Source organism: Aythya fuligula, unplaced genomic scaffold, assembly GCF_009819795.1.
Source record: "Aythya fuligula isolate bAytFul2 unplaced genomic scaffold, bAytFul2.pri scaffold_66_arrow_ctg1, whole genome shotgun sequence".
NCBI lineage: Eukaryota > Metazoa > Chordata > Aves > Anseriformes > Anatidae > Aythya > Aythya fuligula.
In genome coordinates this window covers 52,958-65,787 of record NW_022474000.1, presented here as the reverse complement: position 1 = coordinate 65,787, position 12,830 = coordinate 52,958, and the positions used below count along the sequence as shown (strand labels likewise).

The 12,830-nt window shown below is 57.6% G+C and overlaps 1 protein-coding gene across 4 annotated transcripts in view; it reads left to right on the top strand.

Moving 5' to 3' along the window:
- The first annotated feature begins 3,217 nt into the window (after window positions 1-3,217).
- Window positions 3,218-12,830, top strand: part of BRD4 (bromodomain containing 4) — a 59,587-nt gene continuing 49,974 nt past the window's right edge. For 2 of the 4 annotated variants that reach the window (XM_032207268.1, XM_032207264.1), the window contains exon 1: window positions 3,977-4,037. The gene's annotated coding sequence lies outside the window, so the exon portion shown is untranslated. Of the gene's footprint in view, window positions 3,241-3,976; window positions 4,038-8,235; window positions 8,253-12,830 lie in introns of those variants that run through there. The other 2 variants (XM_032207265.1, XM_032207266.1) reach the window with 2 other exon arrangements.

Genomic DNA, 12,830 nt, shown 5'->3' with positions numbered 1-12,830 from the left:
TAGAAATTCTGTGATTCTGTAATTTTCTTCCTAGTAGCTGGTGGAATGCTATGTTTTGGCTTAGGATGAGAAGAGTGCTGATAACACCCCGATGTTTTAATTGTTGCAGAGCAGTGCTTATACCAAGCCAAGGACATCTCAGCCTTTCGCTCTGTCCTGCCAATGGGCAGGCTGGGGGTGTAGCAAGAGCTGGGAGGGGACAGACCCAGGACGGGTGACCCAAAGTGGCCAAAGGGGTATTCCATACCATCTGACATCATGATAAACAATATATAGGGGTGGCTCGCCGGGGGAGGGGGGCTGGACTGCTCGGGGTTAGGCTGGGCATCGGTCAGCGGGTGGTGAGCAATTGCATTGTGCATCACTTGTTTGTACATATTATTAGCAGTAGTACTATTATCATCATTGTATTATTATTATTATTATTATTGTTGTTGTTATTATTATTTTCCTGTCTTATTAAACTGTCTTTATCTCAACTCACGGGCTTCACTTTCCATTTCTCTCCCCCGTCCCAGAGAGGGAGAGGTGAGGGTGAGCGAACGGCTGCGTGGTGTTTAGCTGCCGGCCGGGTTAAACCACGACACTGAGCCTCTGGTCCCGGCCATCCTTTCAGTTGCAGAAATTACCTCTGGATGGCAGTATTTGACATCAAAGATGTTCTTTCCGTTCTCGTCTTCGGCACCTTGCACCGAGCAGCAGCTTCAGCCTCTCTGGTGGCCGGTTGGGGGAATTATCTCCATCAAACTCCAGATTTATCACAAACTATCAGCCCACCGGTCCCTCAATTTTCTTTGGTCCCTGGCTAAGCTATGATTTGTTAGATCAGAGTTCTGTACACCCCCAGTTATTCAAATAAATGTCGATTTATCCCTCTCATGAGGATATCGGACTGATATTGCTGAATATACAGCCTTTTGGTTATGTTTTGAATATTTAGGTGGGCACGATTATAATGGCTTTATACCCGTGGGAGAACTTTCCCCTGATAACTTGTATAATAATTGCATAGTAACGGTATAATAATGGTGAATTCTCCCTTTTTCTCTGACGACTGCAGTAAATAATTCAGTGCCCAGACAACTTCTGTCTCCCTGGTTTCTCTAATTGATCTGTCGACTGTGCTACGTTAAATATTTCACAATACTTCCACTATGGGAACGTTCAGCGAACCATTTGCACCTCCTGCTCCGGTCTGGAAGAACACACGATGCTCCAGCTGATTACTGGGCTACACCAGTCAAAAAAATACAATTCCATCGTATTATAATCAATTTTGTTTTGTTGGCGCTGTTATTTTCAGGTGGAGTCAATTTCACGAGGCTCCTTTGGCCTTTCTGCTCCCTGGTTCCAGGGGAGTTCTACTGGGGCACACTGGGATGGCACTGGTGGTCTCTAGACCCAACTGGGGAGGCACTGGGAACGTTCTAGGAAGCTCTAGACAGCGCGGGAGCAGGACTGGAAGCACTGGGAATGGCTGTAGACAGCACTGAGGCATACTGGGAGGGAACTGGTGGTCTCCAGACCCAACTGGGTGGGCACTGGGAATGTTCCAGGAGGCTCCAGAGACCACTGGGAGGTTGTAGGCAGCGCGGGGAAGTTACTGAGGGGGCCTGGACAGCACTGGTGGGAACTGGGATGGTATTGAGGAGCACTAGAAAGCACTGGGAAGCTTCAGACAGTACTGGGAGGCACTGGGAGCATTCTAGGAGGGTCTACGGAGCATTTTGGGGGGGGACTGAGTGTTTTCTGAGGCTCTGGGCAGCACTGGTGGGAACTGGGATGGTATTGAGGGGCACCAGAAAGCACTGGGAAGCTTCAGACAGTACTGGGAGGGACGTGGGGGGTCTCTAGACAGTACTGGGAGGCACTGGGAGCATTCTAGGAGGGTCTACGGAGCATTTTGGGGGGGGACTGAGTGTTTTTTGAGGCTCTGGGCAGCACTGGTGGGAACTGGGATGGTATTGAGGGGCACCAGAAAGCACTGGGAAGCTTCAGACAGTACTGGGAGGGACGTGGGGGGTCTCTAGACAGTACTGGGAGGCACTGGGAGCATTCTAGGAGGGTCTACGGAGCATTTTGGGGGGGGACTGAGTGTTTTTGGGGGCTCTGGGCAGCACTGGGAGGCACTAAGACGACACTGGAAGGCTCTGGGCAGTATTGGGGGGCACTGGAACGATACTGGGAGGCTCTGTGCAGAACTGGGGCATACTGGGAGGGTCTTCTGTGGCTCTGGGGAGCAACACAGAGGAATTTTGGCGCAATCCCCCCCCCCCATTTGCACCACGGACAGCCCCCAGGGTCCCGACCCCAGTTCTCCGCCCGCCCCCGATGCCCCCCCCCCCATGCATTGCCCCCCGGTTCTCCCCACCTCCCCGGTGCCCCCCCGCCCCGTTCACAACCCCCCGGTTCTCCCCCGCCCCCCGGGCACAGCCTATGGTGCCCCCCCCCGTGTATTACCCCCCCGTTCTCTCCCCCCCCGTGTATTGCTCCCCAGTGCCCCCCCCCCATGCACAGCCCCCCGGTGGCCCCCCCCGGTTCTCCCCCACACCGTACATTGCCCCCCGCTTCTCACCCCCCCGGTGCCCCCCCCCCAATGCATTGCCCCCCGGTGCCCCCTCCCCCCGTGTATTGCCCCCCGGTGCTCCCCCACGGTCCCCTCCTCTGGTTCTCCCCCCCCCCCGGTGCACAGCCCCCCGGTGCTCCCCCCCCAATGCATTGCCCCCCGGTTCTCCCCATCCCCCTGGTGGCCCCCCCTCGTGCACAGCCCCCCGGTGGCCCCCCCCGGTTCTCCCCCCCCCCCGGTGCTGCCCCCTGGTGCCCCCCCCCCCCAATGCATTGCCCCCCGGTGCCCCCCCCTCGTGCACAGCCCCCCGGTGTCCCCCGCTCCCCCCCCTCCCCTCCCCGGTGCCGGTCCCGCCCCTTCCCGTGACGTCACGGCGCGGAGCGCGCGGAAGCGGGCGGGGCGGGGCGCGGCGGTTGGCGGCGGGGGGCGGGGCCACCTGCGCCGTGACGTCAGGCGCAGCGCGGTGAGGTCAGTGCGGCGCCGCTGCCGGACCCGCTGCCCCTCGGTGCCCGGCGTCTCCCCCCCCCCCTTCCTCCTCCTCCTCTTCCTCCCCCTCCCTCGGCGGAGGGCGGCGACGCCTCCCGGGCCCCGCGGGACCCGGCCCCGGCGGGAGGGCGGCTCGCCAGGCCCGGCGAGGCCCGGCCCGGCCCCGCCCGCGCCCGCCGCCGCCTCAGGTAAGAGCCGGGCCCGCTCCGATGCGGCGGAGCCCGCGGCGCTGTGAGGGCGGAGGTGGTGGTGTGGGGAGGGGGTTTCGGTATTCACCATCGCCGCTTACGTCGCCCTGCCAGCGTAACCCGCATTGCGTAATGCGGCCGCTGCGTCAGGGAGGCCTACGTAAACTGCGGCGGAGGCTGAGGCCTGCTGCGCAAACGGCGTAAAGGGGGCGGCGGGGGCCGCGCGCGCCGTGCGCCAGCGGCGTAGCGGGCCGGAGCGCCCTGCGCCGCTGGCGTAGCGCTGGTCACGCGCCGGCTGCGTAGGCTGCGCAGCGCAGGGGCGGGCGGCGGCATTCTGGGCGCCCTACGCACTTTGCGCAAGCGGCGGCCTGGCGGTGGCGGGGGCGCTGCGCCGCGCCCGGGGGAGGAGTTACGGGGCTGGGGGGGGGAAGGGGGAGGGGAGCGGCGGCTCCGGGGCCAGGCCGCGGGCGGGCGGGGGCGCTCGGCGCTCTCCCGCCCCCCCCCTTCTCCCCGCTCTCTCCGGTTACGCCACTTGCGTAAGGCCGGCCTTCCCCGCGCGGGCCGCTGCGCATTTTGCGCACGGGGGGGCGCGCGGCCCTCCCCTTTCCCCCCCCGTTTACCCTCCCTCATCCCGCTACGCCGTTGGCGTACGGCAGGCGCCGCGGGCTGCGCCGTTGGCGGGCCGGTGCGCAGAGTGCGGGCGCGGGGCGGGGCGGAGCGGGGGGCACTTCCTGCCGCCGCCATTTTGTCAGCGGACGGCCGGAGGAAGCGGCGGCTGAGGCGCGGCGCGGCCCGCGGTGAGTGGCGCCGCCGTCGCCTCCCCCCCAAGCCCCTTCCCGGCCTCCCCCCGCCGTCCCGGGGCCGTTTCGGGGCTTCCCCCATCTCCCCGGGGTCTCCCCGGGGCCGGTGCTAGGCCGCGGAGCCGCGCCCGGCCTGCTTAGGCCCGGGGCAGGCCCGGCCGGGGCCGCCGCGCCCTTGGGGCCGGCCGGGAGCGCCGCCGGGCCCGGGTAGGCCCCGGTGGGAGCGGGAGGAGCGGGCCCGGGGCGCTTTGAAGCCGTTTGGGCCCCGTTCTGAGGTAACCCGCTCGCCTGAAGCCGGGGGTTCGAGGTGCGCTGTTTTTGTTTACGTTGGGGTTTAAGCCTTTTTCTCTCTCTTTTTTTTTGCAGATTTTTAAAAAAATTTTATTTTCCTAGGAGGTAGGACTCGCGAAACGGGCGCGGGAGCTGGAGGGAGAGGGGTTGGGGGTGAGGCCCTGCCGCCCCCCCCACCCTACGTCTTGTCAGGGAGACCCCCGGTGCCATAGGGAAGGGGCACCGGGACCGGCCTGAGCGCTCATCCCCTGGGATTTTGAGGGCCAAAAGGTGGATTTTGGGGGCCTGAAGTGCGTGTATGGCCTCAGGGAAAAACCGCGGTGTGTTTACAAAACTGAGACCTCAGTGAAAACGGGCACACAAGGGCTGTTTGTCAGAGCCAGGCCACTCTCACCTTCACTACGAGCACACTGTCCCATCCTCGGGTGCTCCCGTGTTGTTTTCCTCAAGAGTTTTCCTTTACAAATGTATTTTTCAACTTAAAAAGCTGAAGCTTCCTGCAAACCGCTCTCCTCAGCAGAAGTTTCCCCGAGGAAGCTCTTGAGGCTGTGTTGCTGCTTGGATTTACCCCACGTGCTGTGGGAAAGAGTTTGTGGCGTGGTTTGAAAGGCACAGGGAGCGCTGTCGCTGGTGGGTTTTTGCCTGAAACACGTTGTTATTAGCGGGACAGAAAGAATTAAGCTGACAAACGTGGTGTTAGTAACGAACCGGGGGCTCTGCCGGGTGGCAAGGACCGTAGCTGTGTGCTCTTTTGCTGGGCTTCAGCTGCTCCTTCTGGTTGTGTGCCCACAAATGCGTTGTCCTCTGGATCTGGGGGTGATTTGAGTGACTTAAAATGCTTGTCATAGTTCTTAAAAAATTGGTTTTACTGATTTATGGCGTGCCGGTTTCAGATTAAACCTAAAATGCTCCGCTTCAGGGTCTCAGTCTGAGGTTGGGTTAGTTTGCTTGCCTGAATCCAGCAAAACTGCTTTAGGTGAAGCAGAGATTGAAGGTTAAACTTCCTTGCAAACACTTGAAGCTGCTGTTGCTTTGGTTCATAAGTAATTTACTCAGTGGGACTGCTGTGAGTGGATGTTTGCAGAGATTAATACAACCTAAATTTACATCTGTACAAGTTCCTAGCGTTAAACTTGATGCTGTGTAAACTAAAGGTCACCCGAAGCTGTTTTCTGGAATGAGGCGAGGGCCCTTTAATGTTTTAAAGCACCAGGTAAAATAAATAAATAAATAAATTTAGAATTCTCCACACCTCTCCCTCTGAACTTGGTGAACCGCGCTCGGTGACAGCGGCTGTAAATAAATGCGCTGCAAAAGCACCTGCGTGGGGCCGGCTGTTCCCACACGGCTTCTGATCTTTGCACCTTGGCAAAAGCAGGGATTACTCATTTTAGAAGGAGTAAAAACACAGCGTTGAGCAGGTGAAACGTGACTTTCCTGATTTTTTTTTTATCCTTTCCTCCCCCCCGCCAAACCACGTTAATTACCTAAGCGGAATAACTGTCGCTGCCGTATTATCTGATGATCCTGCAGTGAATGGGACCCAAACGGAGGTGACCAGCTATTAGCTAAATGAGCCTTGGCAGCCCAGCCCTCGTTAGCGTAAACGCCGGCCGTGTTTGGAAGAGGGAACGTGGTTTGAGGGGGGAGCCCCGTGGGCAGGAGGGGGTCATAGGGCTGTGGTGTGCCTGTTACCACCCTCCTGCTCCGTTTTCCACGCTCGGGCAGCTTCGGTCGAGGCGATGGCCGCCCTCGCTACGGTTCCTGGTTGTTGGGAACAATTTCTCCTGCTCGTTGGTGCTGCTGGATGCCTTCCCTGAGCGAAGCAGCCCAGCTCTTCGGCACGCGGGTTGTTGGTGGACGTCGCCTTCTTGCTGGTGAAGGGCTTGGAGGTGAGGAGGTGTCTCGTTTTAGGGGTTGGATCCCCAGAAAAGCATCTGCTTCTCTTCCCTCGAACTCCTGGCTGAGGAGGCAGGACCTTGCAGTCCAGCAGGGCAGAGGGAAGGGACTTCTGGTGCTGCTGGAGGAAAATTCCCAGTCCGTGGGCTGTCTGAATCCTCTGTGACGTGTGGATTCCCAAGGCTTGGGAGAAGTGCCGGCCGTGTGGCTTGGCTTGCTGCGATCCTTTGTGCTCCAAGGGTGCTGAGCTGCGGCTCAGAAGCAGGGCTGAGCTTGCAGCACAGGCTTCGGGTCTGCTGCTGGTCGTTTGGAAGCAGAATATTGAAATGATTCGGGGACTAAACTTGCCTCATCGGGGATGGAGAAGGCCTGGCTGTGGAGCGGTGCCATTCCTGCTCTGGGAGCTGAGTGTGGATAATCCCCAGAGACAGAAAAAGGGCCCTGGGCTTCACGTCTCTGCTGTGCCAGGTCAGCAGCTCGGCGGTGTGGATGATTTTACTGCTGGCAGCTTCTGCTTCAGCCTTCCTGAGTGAGCTGGGGCGTCTTGGGGTCAGCAGCACCATTTGTGGTCCTCAATTCTGTGCTCAGCTTCTGGTTTATGACTGCTCCACGGCCTCTGGTGCTTATTGACCAGCTCGGAGTGGCCAAAACACGTTACTGGATGGCTCAGGAGAGCTCTGAAGGACTCTGCAGCCTCTTCGCAGGTCGAGGAGGATCTTTGGGGTTTGGTTTCTGCGCAGAGACCCGAGGGTCACTTGGGGCCACGACCTGAAGCGAAGTTTCAGCGCGGCCGCGCCGGTGCAGGCAGCGGTGCCTGGTGACTTGTTGCTTCTGCTGACTTCGGTGGTGTTTAGGGAAATGGCAGAGAGCTTCCGTGGGTGTCCAAAAACCTTCTGGGGGTGCCCAAAATCAGCCTCATGTACCCCGCTGCCACCACCCGAAGGATTAGGAGCGCGCTGCCTACCACGGGCTTGCTGGGTTTGTGTCCCTGCCGTGCAGCAGGCAGGTAAACTGAGGCTGTGCGGGTGCTGGAACGAGGCAAAACCTCACAGCGAGACCACGAAATACCCAGCTGGGAACTGGGTAGGAGGACCTGAAACCACAGAGCCTGTTTTGAATCTTCCTCTTCACGCTACTTCGTGCAGCTCGTGGGAGATCTCGTCCCGCAGTGGCTCGGTAGCGCAGTGCAGCGCCTGCTTGGTTTGGGGCTGGAGGGAAATTGAGGTTTTTCACCCATTTTTTTGCCCGGTTTTCCTTAATCTGCCTGGCTGGTTGCTCTCGCCCGGAGCCACTGTGAAGCCCCGAGGAGGAGGAGCACGATGGCACGGATCCAGGGAAATGCAGAACAGCTCGAAAAACGAAAACAGGAACCGCTCGGTAGCGGCGAGGACTCAAGGCAAACATCCTGAAATCAGAAACCCCGTGGAAGGCAGCGTCCCGGAAATGGGAACCGGTGGTTTTGGCTCCAACCAGGCAGGTTAATGTTTGCTCTCTGCCTCCTAACGAAGGCTTCGAGTCCCAGGAGAGCCCCCGAGCACGGCGCAGCGCTGCCCTCCCCTCTTGTGCACGTGGAGAAGTTCCTCCATCCTCCTGAGGAGCTCTGGAGTCGGCTCTGTGGTGGCTCCTCTCTCCACATCGGGGCTCAGGAACCTGCTTTTAGCTGCTGCGTTCGTGGTGGCTTTGTGCTGAAAACAACAGAACTGCTGGAGCCAGAAGACAAATTAAGGATCCTAAAAAACACCGCCGGACCTTCAGGCTGTGGCACGGGATGGTGAGCAGGGAGAAAGCACGGGCACAAGAACCAGAGGTCACGGGCAGTTTTCTTCCCCAACCTGAAGATGGGGGGCATGGAGCACGTCCTGGGGCTTATTTAAGAAGGGATCTGTCGCAATTAGTGATTAGCAAATCGCTAATCACCACATGCCGGGCGGACCACGCTGCGTGTGGGCACTGCGCAGCCTTGGGAGGAGTTTTTGGAGCCAAGCCCATGGACACCTGGCTGAAGCTGGTGTATTTCACCAGGTAGTGAGCTCGTCACGGGCCTTCTCGTTGGCGGTGACCGAATGTTTTGTTCCTATTCGGTGCGCTTTGTGCCTCAAAACAACAAAACAATGTTTGGTGACCGTGGCCTGCACCCAGATCTCGGGGGGGGGGGGACGACGGTGCAGCACTGCAGAAGGAAGCTCTCGGAAAGGCTGCGGTGCTGGCGTTGAAAAACGTGAGTAATGGTGAAGGTATGTGTGCAATTAAGCAATTATGTGTTTAAACAAACCTGGGTACTTCTGCAATTAAGTAGTCTTTCACCGTATCGTGTCAGCTTAATTGAATTGTCTGCGCGCCGGCTTTTAATGTTTAATAAGGGAGATACAAAAGAGAAACGAGCTCGAGAACTTCATCAGGCCCTGCTTGCCAATTAACCGGTGCTTAAAACTTCCTCCAACTGCTCCGTGTTGCCTGTCCTGGGGTGGGACGTGCTCGGGTGGCCTCGCGGTGCTAATTCAGCAGGCTGGCGAGGTGTTAAGAGGAAAGAAGGAGAGGAAGAACCCCACAAAACACCCCTGGGGCAGGAAGTTCTGCTAGGCTGGGTGCGAGCTGCGGGGTGGCTGGCTCCTCACTCCAAAACGAGGACCCAGGTGGAATAAAAACCCGCAGTTCTGATTCCCTTTGACCCTGCTCTTGCATCCCTCGCTCCGTTGGGTTCGATCCCGGAGCTGGTTTCCCCGTGAGTGTTCTGATGAAATCCGCAGAAACAGGCTGTGCTTTGGGAGCACCCCGCGCAGCGGCATCACCTGAGTGCGATTTTACCGTGGGGCTGTGAGTAAAAGGGGTTCTAAAAGCTGCTTTTAGGGGGTTGAAACAGGCTTAAAGCTGTGTTGGCTCTTCGTTTTGATCGCTACCTTTGAAAGCGTCGTGTTTGGGAAGACCCTGATTGCTGGAAGAGCCAATTTGGGGCTCTTTTTAAGGTAAAGCTGCAAAAAAAAACAATCTGGGGGCGTTTGGAGGGAGTCCTGTGGCTCGAGCGGGGCTTCCACCCCACCAGAGGCGGTGCAAATTTGCCACTTATGAGAGCAAAGCAGAAAGTAAGGAGGAGAGATGACTTGAAATCACTTGCCTTGCCCTTTGGGAGCCTGCCTGATCTCCTGCTCTGATCAGTCCTGGTGCTGGGAGCCAGGAGGCAGCTGGGCCACCTTCCTTCCCTCCTCTACGTGGGAAGACTCTGGCAGTAAAATTTCCCAATCTGCCAGACCAACAGCAGCCCCGACGCCTCTGCAAACCCAGTTTCTGTGTTTTGGGTCCCAGCAGCGGAGCCGTGCTCGCGTTTCACCCATTTCAGGTAGGGCTGGTGGCAGAGTGCAGAGTTTACAAACACAGGAGCAGGGAGGAGGAAGGGATTAGAGTGCAGCTTGCCGGTCCAAAGGTTGCCGGCAGCTTCGTGCCTTGTTTTTCTCTGAATTTGTCGGCGGCTTTGCAGCATGGTGGAAACCTCGCGCACGGCTCCGTATCGGGTAAAGCGGGAAACATTAAAAAAACCTTCCCTAATAATCCACGAGGGGAGCGATTTTTTTCCTTCACTTGGAGCTACTTTTCGACCAGCCTCTGCCCTGGAGCCGTTAGCAGATAAGCACGGGTGGGGAGAGGAGGAGGAAGGAGGCCTCTGCCTTAGTCGCTGACAAAAGCCAGGAGCTGAATATTTGGGCACGAAGGGAGCGGGGGAGGCGTGGAAGAGGTCCTTGGAGAGCTCGTCCTGCTCGGTGGCTGGCCGGGGAGAGCTCCTGCAGCTCTCGCTCCTCGGTGAGGGGTTTGTGCAATGCGACCTTGCGCCTGCTGGCAGCTGTTTGTTTGCAGAGCTGCGGATGATCGCTGCTCTGGTCTGGGGGGGGGGGAAATTCCAACCATGCGCTGTGCCTGCGGATGGAAAGGTGAATTCCCAGAGCGCTTCGCTGCCCCCTGACCCCCTGCTTCTGGACCAGGCTGTTGCCCTCTTGCTTCTGAGAGCCCAGAGTGCTTGGTCAGGGGTCTCTCGGGGTCTGGAGCTGTGCAAAAAAGAGAGGTGAGTGCCCAGCGGGGGAAGCAGCCCTCCCCTGAAACGCTGATCATCATGCACTGGGGCCATAGATAGGAGTATAGTGCGTCCTCGCCTCGCTGCAAGTCTCCTGCTTTAACCATCCCGCTGGTTTTAAATTTTTGGTTTTTGTTTTTTCTTTTTTTTTTTTTTTTTTTTTTTTGGCCCTTTTGAAACAGATTTAACCAGTTAAGCACTCCGCATTTTTCGCATTTTTCAAATGTTTGCTTTCCGCCCTTGCTTTTTTTTTTTTATCTGCTATTTTCGGGCTGACCTTGGCTTGTCCTTCCTACCTCAGCTTCCAGTTCGGTTTCTCCGGGACGTGCGGCTCTTCGGGAGCCCTGCGTTCTCGCGGGCTGCTGATAGCGCTCGCAGGATGTGGTGCTGAGCAGCTGTGGGCTCTGCAGATGTGTGCCAGAGGAGAGGGAGGCTGCAGAGAACCCTGGGTGAACTGAAAAACTTTAAGGAAGCTCGAGGAAGCTGGCAGCCCCTCCGTAATTGAAGGATTTAGGAATAAACTCGAGTGGGAACATGCGGTAAATGGTGGAGGAAGGTGCTCGGCAGCCCTCAATCCGTTGGGCCCCTGCTTTTATTCAGTGTGCTCGAAAAAATCAGGTCGGAAATCGGAGGAATAACAAACTTTCTGACTTCAAAACGGGTCCAAAAAGGACCTGATGGTGCTGAAGGGCTGTCCAAGAGAGCAGCAGCTGGGTTAAAGCCCTAAACCCAAATTTGGAGCCAAATTTGTGTCCGGACAACACCGAGATCTGGGATTTTATCTGACAGCTCCTGAGGAGGCTGACGGGGATCCCCAGTTTGTTGCAGACTGGTCCCAGGTGCGTGTTTGGTGTGCTCCACGCGGAGGTTTCCCAGTGCTGGGATGGAGAACGCCTTGCTCAGCCCCCCGTAGGCTTCAGAAGCCCTTTTAATCATGTGGAATAAGTCAAAAATGGCTCTGTCACCCCCAAACTGTGTCTGGGCTCTGTCCTAGAAGCCTGCCGTGGCTGTTGGAGGGCCGGGCTGCTCTCTGCGGCTGAGCAGAGCCTGGCTGGATCCTTTCTTCCACCCTCTCCAGCACGGTTAACGTCAGCTCTTCGGGCTGAATTGTCCTGGGTGCCTTCACTGGGGCTTTGACCTGGCGTACGGGGCTTAATTCAGAACAAAACAAACGGTTTGCTCACAAAATGAGTCATTTGCTCGCAAAACGAGTCATTTGCTCCCTGGGAATTATCAGCAGGAGTGCTTCAGCGCCGAGTAATCTCTCCTCGTACCCGGGAGGACGTTTTCTTCCCCACCTCGCTGGTTAAAGTTTATTTTACCAGAGCTGGGAAGGGTGTGATACCTGGCAGGTGAGCTCGGGTTACTCATTACCCCGCTGGCTTTTCTGAATCCTCTGCTAGGAGCTGTGGAGCCGCTCGGGGCGGGCTGACCCTGCAGTCGCCAGCCGTGCTTCTGCGGAGCCGCTCGCTCCTGGTTCATGTGGGAGCAGAAAGGAGAGCGCCGTGTTCCTTCTCCTGTCCCCTTCAGCTCGTGGAGTTGGCGAAACGCGGCGTGTGCTCAGGATTTCTGGGCCCGATGATCGCCTAACCCAGTCCAAGTTCCCTCTTGCACCGAAGCGGTGGGGTAGAAAGGGAGAGAAAGTCTTCGAAAGGCAAGCAGCAGCTGCTAATACTTCCTAAACCTCTTATTTACAGGTCTTTCGAGGCTCGGCAGCTCAGTCAGAGGAAACTGGGAGCTGATTTCTGGGAGCTGGTAGATTTGTGAGCCTCTGGACCAGGCAGGCGTTGAGCATAAACCCACCTCTGCTTTTGACACCTGCTGGAATGAGGCTTTGCTTTACCTTCCACCCCTTTGTGCAGGAGCTGTTTTTAGCTCGTTAATCCCTGAAACAAAAGCAGTGACCACATCTTAGGAGCCATCAGGTGGGGCTGGCAGAGAAATGACCAAGCTTCCCGAGCCTCCTGCTGTTCCAGAAGTGCTGGTGGCTTAAAAACAGCCCTGTGGGGAAGGCGAAGAGCTCCAGCACGGGGGCTGCACTTGTGTGAGCGCCCTTAACACTGGGGAATCCCTGTGTGGAGCTGGGGCTCGATGGCTGAGCTGCACCAGCTCTGTTTTTACGCTGGGTTTGTCTCATCGATCGCACTCCGAGATGCTTTTGGAGATGCGCGCGCGGTGGCTTCCACTCTGTGGTTGAGGTTTGCGTGCTTTGAAGATCTGAGGCCGGTTGCTTGGTGCCCTGCATTGATCTGGGGTGAGCTTTCGCTGCTTTCTGCCCTCCTCGGTTTCGGCAGTGTCGAAGCAAGCACGAGAGCGAGCAGTGAGGGTGTGTGGGGGGAGGCAGTGTCCGGAGCCTTCTGGACACGAGCATTTTCCAGGCACGAAGACTTTGGAAGCGCTGCCTCTCACCATCGTGCCGCTTCCTGCAGTCCTCACAGCCTGACTTTTCAGCCCGTGGATCTCCCCTAGCTGGGTTCCCTGCGTCTCCTATCGCTAATTAAAGGATTTGAGGCTAAATTGGTCTCGTTTAAAGGCATTTT